The following is an 8,303-nucleotide window of genomic DNA, read 5'->3' as shown; positions in this document are numbered from 1 at the left end:
TTGGTTGTGTTTCCAGACGCTACTCTTGTTTTGTATCGTTCCATGTTTCTTGTATTATTAAACGCACCTGCTTCTCGTTTCCCAGCATCTCTGTTACAGATTCCAACTGTTGACCGAAGTGTGTTGCTCTACACTGAGTGTACAAAACATTACTAATATTGAGTTGCACTCCCTTTTGCCCTCAGAGCAGACTCAATTCGTCAGTATGGACTCTATGAGGTGTCGAAAGCATTCCACAGGGATGCTGGCCCATGTTGACTCCAATGCTTCCCACAGTTGTGTCATGTTGGCTGGATGTCCTTGGGTGGTGGACCATTCTTGATACACATGGGAAACTGTTGAGTGTGGAAAACCCGAGCAGAATTGCAGTTCTGGACAGGCACATACTACCATACCCCGTTCAAAGGCAATTAAATATTTTGTGATGTTCATAACTCTTATGAGTGCTCCAAACTTTTTTAAATTAGGAGCACCAGTGATACCAATGAAAAATATTGATTTAGAGCCCTGCCTGTGACTGGCTTCGATTCCATCAGATTGAGCGTTAACCCGCATTGGCATTCATCCGCATAGTGGATGTTTTGGTGGGGTTGGAGGTGTAACTGTGGTATGAGCAGACAAATAGGTGAGCGGTTGCTCTTGTGTCAAAACACTCCCCTATTATTCCTACCACGTTAGAAGTTTGAAATGGCGATAGAAAGTGTAGGCTAATGCATTTTTCATGTTTAGTTGATGGGGGATTTATAGCCTATCAGTCTTATCTGTCTTAAACAATAGAGCATCACGCATTTAAGTGTTTGAACTTGTAGCGCAGTTGCATGAAATTCTAACGAGGCTGCATGAGATTTGTCGGATTATAAAGTCGGTGGTTTTGTTGCATCCAATAGCAGTGTCTGCGATAAACTAGCGTAAGGAGCCGCTTGTGGATTTGACAGGTCTAAATCTAGTTCCAACTCAGACATGGCCAAAACAACCCCTACGCGGATGTCGGCTAGCGCGGATCTGATAGAATCTAGCCCTGAGTGAACATGGGCACTTGGGCAGTGACATTTTCACTAACAGCATCTGGCTTCATCGTTGTCATTTATTTTTGATCCTGGCATTATCACTGAATAATGGATGATATACCACAAATTCAGCACATACAGTATGACGCTGTTGACCAATTAAAGTAGCTGTCCTGAAAAGTAGCGGTTGTCCTTAAAGTAGCGTTTTTTATATCAATATCAAATAATTTCTGGGTAACAATGGAGTAATAGATTTCCAATAAAAAAATATATTTTATGCTAAAATGTCTCTATCAAGAATTTTGCTAGGACTGTTTGGGAGTGGTGGGGAGGGGAAAATGTGAAACTAGCTGTTATTGGCAGAGAGATTTGGAAATCTCTTTGTTATTGGTCTATTTAGCGCATGATAATCTCACAATGAAAAGACGAAACTCTTGCCCATGCAAACCTGCTGATTAGGTCTTGTGTAGATTGTATTTTCAATGAGCAACTATCAGGAAATATCACTGTTTAAAAAAATCGGACTTTTACACTGTTCGTATCATCAGCTGTTGTGCAATAGGATACAAAACACAGGAAAACTGAATTTTGACTGCACTGGGTCTTTAAAATGAATTACAATATTAATTAAGTAGATTTTCCAGAACAGCTTCAATGCGCCTTGGCATAGATTCTACAAGTGTCGGGAAATCTATGGGAGGGATTTAATTTGGTGTTTTGTTGATGGTGGTGGAAAACACTGTCTCAGTCTTCAATTGGATTGAGATCTGGTGAGTGAGACACACACACACCCTTTAAATCCCCTATGCTCCTTTGAGACCACACTTTAAAAGTCACTGAGATCTCGTCTTCTAGCCATGCCATCCAAAATAATGGGCAACTAGGCATGTTTATACATGACCCGAAGCATGATGGTTTGTTTGAATTTCTAAATTAACTCAGGAACCACACCTGTGTGGAAGCAGCTGCTTTCAATATACTTTCTATCCCTCGTTTACTCAAGTGTTTCTTTCATTTTGGCAGTCAACAACAGCCTAATAGGTTTCATCTTGACATCCAACTTTTAGCTACAAACCACAGGATTTGAAATAGAAGGGAATGGCGAGATGGCTGTGTGGAGGATCTGCCTTGACTTGCTTTCTTGTTGGCTAGCCAGCTACACTATAAACTCAACATGCAACAATTAAAAAGATTTTAGTGAGTTAGTGAGTCATATCAGGAAATCAGTCAATTTAAATAAATTCATTAGGCCATAATATATAGATATCACATGAGTGGGAATACAGATATGCATCTGTTAGTCACAGATACCTAAAAAAAAAGGTAGGGGCATGGATCAGAAAACCAGTCAGTATATGCCTCATGCAGCATGACACATTTCCTTTGCATGGACTTCATCAGACTGTTGATTGTGGCCTGTGGAATGTTGTACCACTCCTCTTCAATGGCTGTGCGAAGTTTCTGGATATTGGCGGGAACTGGAACACATTGTTGTACACATTGATCCAGAGCATCCCAAACATGCCCAATGGGTGACATGTCTGGTGAGTATGCAGGCCATGGAAGAACTGGGACATTTTCAGCTTCCAGGAATTGTGTACAGATCCTTGCAACATTGGGCCTTGCATTATCATGCTGAAACATGAGATGAATAGCACAACAATGGGCATCAGGATCTCATCACAGTATCTCTGTGCATTCAAATTGCCATCGATAAAATGCAATTTTGTTTAGTGGCCGTAGCTTATGCCTGCCCATGTTATAACCCCACTGCCACCATGGGGCACTCTGTTTACAACGTTGACATGAGCAAACCACTCGCCGACACCACGCCATACGTCTGCCATCTGCCCGGTACAGTACTTTTTCAGCATGCCAGTGGCCATCAAAGGTGAGCATTTGCCCACTGAAGTCGGTTACGTCGCTGAACTGCAGTCAGGTCACAACCCTAGTGAGGACGACGAGCACTCAGATAAGCTTCCCTGAGACAGTTTCAGACAGTTTGTTCAGAAATTCTTCGATTGTGCAAACCCACAGTTTCATCAGCTGTCCAGGTGGCGGGTCTCAGCCATGTGAAGATGCTGGATGTGGAGGTTCTGGACTGGTGTGGTTACACGTGGAGAAATGCTAACTAACAGGGATGTAAACAAATTGGTGCTCAATATTTGATAGAAATAAGCTTTTAGTGCATATTTTTGTTCAGCTCATGAAACATGGCACCGACACTTTACGTTGCATTTATATTTTTGTTCGGTATAGCTAAGTTTGCCACCATTCTAGCTAACTGCTTCTAAACAAAGAACATGATGTCATGTTGCAAGCAGATTTCAAGCATTTTTTGAATCAGTGTTTTTTCTGCAAGTAAAGGACGAATCAGCTAACAGAATGAGCTTTTAAAAATGAGATTTATTGGGACAGTTACTTTAACCTACTTTACACTATCACTCTGGCAGGTATTGTAAACTGTGACATATTCACCAGAAATGTTATTACAGTGGCTTGCGAAAGTATTTTTCCTATTTTTTTGCCTTACAATCTGGAATTAAAATAGATTTTTTGGGGGGTTTGTATCATTTCATTTACACAACATGCCAACCACTTTGAGCGTGCATAACAATTCCCCCCCCCCCCCCCACCAAAGTCAATACTTTGTAGAGCCCCCTTTTGCAGCAATTACAGCTGCAGGTCTCTTGGGGTATGTCTCTATAAGGACATCTAGCCACTGGGATTTTTGCCCATTCTTCAAGGCAAACTGCTTCAGCTCCTTCAAGTTGGATGGGTTCCGCTGGTGTACAGCAATCTTTAAGTCATATCACAGATTCTCAATTGGATTGAGGTCTGGGCTTTGACTAGACCATTCCAAGACATTTACATGTTTCCCCTTAAACCACTCAAGTGTTGCTTTAGCAGTATTCTTAGGGTCATTGTCCTGCTGGAAGGTGAACCTCTGTCCCAGTGTCAATCTCTGGAAGACCAAATATAGGTTTCCCTCAAGAATTTCCCCATATTTAGCACCATCCAACATTCCTTCAATTCTGACCAGTTTCCCAGTCCCTGTTGATGAAAAACATCTCCACAGCATGATGCTGCCACCACCATGCTTCACTGTGGGGATGGTGTATCTCGGGGTGATTAGAGGTGTTGGGTTTGCGCCAGACATAGCGTTTTCCTTGATGGCCAAAAAGCTACATTTGCCTAGAGTACCTTCTTCCATACGTATGTGGAATCTTCCACATGCCTTTTGGCAAACAAACGTGTTTGCTTATTTTTTTCTTTAAGCAATGGCTTTTTTCTTTTTCTTTAAGCAATGGCTTAAAGTGGTCCTATGGACAGAAACTCCAATCTCTGCTGTGGAGCTTTGCAGCTCGTTCAGGGTTATCTTTGGTCTCTTTGTTGCCTTTCTGAATAATGTCCTCCTTGCCTGGTCCATGAGTTTTGGTGTGCGGCCCTCTCTTGGCAGGTTTGTTAAGGTGCCATATTCTTTCTTTTTTCATAATGGATTTAATGGTGCTCCATGGGATGTTCAAAGTTTCAGATCTTTTTTTATAACCCAACCCTGATCTGTACTTCTCCACAACTTTGTCCCTGACCTGTTTGGAGAGCTCCTTGGTCTTCATGGTGCCGCTTGTATGGTGTTTCCCTTGCTTAGTGGTGTTGCAGACTCTGGGGCCTTTCAGAACAAGTGTATATATACTGAGATCATGTGACAGATCATGTGACACTTAGATTGCACACAGGTGGGCTTTATTTAACTAATTATGTGACTTCTGAAGGTAATTGGTTGCACCAGATCTTATTTAGGGGCTTCATAGCAAAGGGGGTGAATACATATGCACGCACCACTTTTCCATTTTTTTTATACTTTTTTTTTTTAAACTAGTTATTTTTTTAATTTCACTTCACCAATTTGGACTATTTTGTGTATGTCCATTACATGAAATCCAAATAAAAATCAATTTAAATTACAGGTTGTAATGCCACAAAATAGGAAAAACGCCAAGGAGGATGAAAACTTTTGCAAGGCACTGTAATTTACCATTTTGAATCATAGAAAGTTCCAAACTTTTAAAAGTCATTTCTATCATTTTCCCTCTCATTCTTTTGACATGCTCACTTTCATGGCTACCCAAAGCTGATCAAGTGCAAATGAGCAAATGCGGCCCCTGATGACACCGGTGTCTCTAAGGCTGTGTTTAAACAGGCAGCCCCATTCGGATATTCTGCCAAAAGATCAGAGTTGGGCTGTCTGTGTAAATGCTGTCTGTGTAAATGCAGCCTAAGACTTTTGAGCAGCAGGGCACATTTTACATAAGATACAGGAGTTGGCATAGCAACTTTCAGAATAATAATCAGGCAAAACTATTAGAAATGCGATTAAGGTTTGAATTGAATGATGAGGACCAGAGAGGAAGAGGTGAAGCGAAAAGGGTAACTCGGTCCACAATCTGTCCTCCAGAAGGTCGCGTTTTTTTATTTTTTTATCCCACCAAGCGAGTTGTTTTTGTATGGAGGTCAATGAGAGAATGTCGAATTTGGTCCCCAGAAACTGTAATGACTTATTTGCTATGTGAGGCTTTGAATTGAAGTTTTGTGATGTTTAGGTTGTTACGAATGTAGTAATATAAGTACACACACGTGGCATACCGGCAACTTTTAGAAAAACTATTTTATATGGCGTTGTGCCTGTTTTTCACATCTTCCTTCTCATTGGCGAGAATGGTCCCACATGGTATCGCTTCGTCTCTCCTGCCTCTTCCTCTCTGAGGACAAGCGAATCCCATTGTTAGACATGAGACTTGACCATCTCGTCCTTATATACGTATCATTGTGACGACTCAATACTCTCTCTAAGCGTGTTTTGTTTCTCCTCAAACTACATCCACACACACTCTTTCCCTCATTAGCTGTCATATTGATTGCACTGTAAGCCAAATCTAATTAGAAGGACACACTTACCATTCAGGTGAGGTTGTAGCGGGCTCCACGTCTTGCCTGCTTCTGCTCGTCCTCCTCTGTCCGTCTGTACGACTTACGTTATTCTCTCTAGTAGGATGCTATGCTTGCCCTTATGCATCTCTTACCCTTTCTCTCTCCTCCCCTCTTTCCCTTGTCTCGATCACGGGTCACAGGAGGACGGCTGTGTTAGATTTCAGATGTAGCCGAATGTGCATTCAGCCTCTCTCTCGCTTCTATTTCTCTCGCTATCTCTTTCCTTCTGTCTCTCTCATCTCTGGTACCCACTGGATTCCCTCCTCTTCTCTTTTATTCTTCTCTCTTCACTTTCTCTCCATCTCCCTCTCTCTCTCTCTCCCTCTCCCCCTCTCTGTCTCCTCTTTGGTACCCAGTGAAGGATGCACAAACACTCCACATAGGTACGTGTGCTGCCCGCTATATAAGTTGTGTCCGCACTAGAAGCAGGTCGCATGCTGGAACAAAAGGGTAAGGATAAGGATAGGCAAGTGGGTTCATCCAATAAACTGGCTAAACAGACAGACAGGCACACACGTGCACATACACACAGACTCATGCATACACACACACGCTCAAGATGATAGAGATACTTAACCTTATTGTTAACAGAATAAGAATTTGGTTTGTGATGTCTGATATAAAATAAGCAGACAGGGCTAGACACACACTTGTACATGTATTAAGCAACAAGCTCTCACAGTCTCACTGCAGAATTAGATGTTTATCCGTGTTTCTCCAAACGTCAAATTTCAAAGTGTTTTTGACACTCTGGGTTAACTCCTTCAGAGTCCTCCTGCTCAGTATAATTCCGTTTCTCAAAACATCACATTTTGAAGTTGCTCCAAATGTCAAATTTGTAAGGTTAAGGGTTAATGTTTGGGATAGGTCTAAAACAAAAAAAAACATGGAGTGAACACTCAACCTTCTGATCCAGAGTCATGGGATATTGGCAAAACCCAAGCCTACTTGATGGCAATAGCGCTCACTGTTGCCCCTAGTAGCCAGTTTTAAAGGCATTTCCCGACATCCTGAGGACATGGATAGACATCCAATTTTGAAGTCACTCTTGAGCAATCTGTCTTGTATTAACCCAGCTAGCACATTTGGTTCCTTGGAAGATGTGGGGACGTATGTTTTTGGTTTCCCATTGGTTCTGGGAACGAAGCGATACGTTTCCTGACCAGCAAAACTGAACGTTTTTAAAATTTTCTGAGACCGTAAGTGAAAATTCTGCCTGTTCTGGGAATGTTCATTTTTTGGTTGCAGGGATGTTCTGAGAACGGAAATGATTGGTTATTTGAAGGTAATTAAATAACGTTGTAACGTCCTGACCCTAGTAAGATGTCATTTTCTATAGTAGTGTAGGTCAGGGCGTGGCAGGGGGTGTTTTGGGTTTTTCTATGTTTTCTATTTCTATGTTTAAGTTCTAGTTTTTCTATTTCTATGTTGGGGTTGTTTGGGTTGATCAATTGGAGGCAGCTGATCCTCGTTGCCTCTGATTGGAGATCATATTTAAGTAGGTTTTTTTTCTTACTGTTTTTGTGGGTTATTATATTTTGAGTAGTGTTTGTTTCTCTCTGCGTCACAGTTTGTTGTTTTTGTCAATTCAGTTATTTATGTTTTGCAAAGTTTCACGGATTTAATCAAATGTGGAACTACAACCATGCTGCACTTTGGTCTGCTCCTTTTGACAGCCGTGACAGAATAACCCACCACAAAAGGACCAAGCAGCATGGTAAGGAATGGACCTGGGAAGAGATTCTGGACGGTAAAGGACCCGGGAGGCAGGCTGGGGAGCATTGCCGCCCGAGGGAGGAGATTGAGGCAGCTAAAGCAGAGCGGCGTCATTATGAGGCGCTGTACCAACAACGAGGCAAGTGCGAGAGACAGCCACCCCCAAAAATGGGGGGGGGGGGCACACGGGGAGATTGGCAGTCAGGTTGGAGACCTGAGCCAACTCCCCGTGCTTACTGTGAGGGGCGAGTGATCGAGCAAGCACCATGTTATGCGGGGATACGCACTGTGTCGCCAGTGCGCAGCTACAGCCCGGTGCGCTCGGTGCAAGCTCCTCACAGGTGCCGTGCTAGAGTTGGCATTCAGCCAGGAAGGAGTATGCCTGCTCAGTGTTCCTGGTCTCCGGTGCGTCTTCTCGGCCCAGGTTATCCTGCGCCAGCTCTACGCATGGTAACCCCAGTTCGCCAACACAAACCTGTGCGACCTGTCACAACGCCTCGCGCTTGTCGGGCTACGGAGGTTATCCAGCCAGGACGGGTTCTGCCAGCCATAACCTCCAGATCTCCAGTGCGCCTCCACGACCCAGTATAC

This window comes from Salmo salar, chromosome 09 (assembly GCF_965601325.2).
Source record: "Salmo salar chromosome 09, fSalSal1, whole genome shotgun sequence".
Taxonomy (NCBI): Eukaryota; Metazoa; Chordata; class Actinopteri; order Salmoniformes; family Salmonidae; genus Salmo; species Salmo salar.
The sequence above is the reverse complement of the archived record's forward strand: the minus strand, read 5'-3'. Positions refer to the sequence as shown.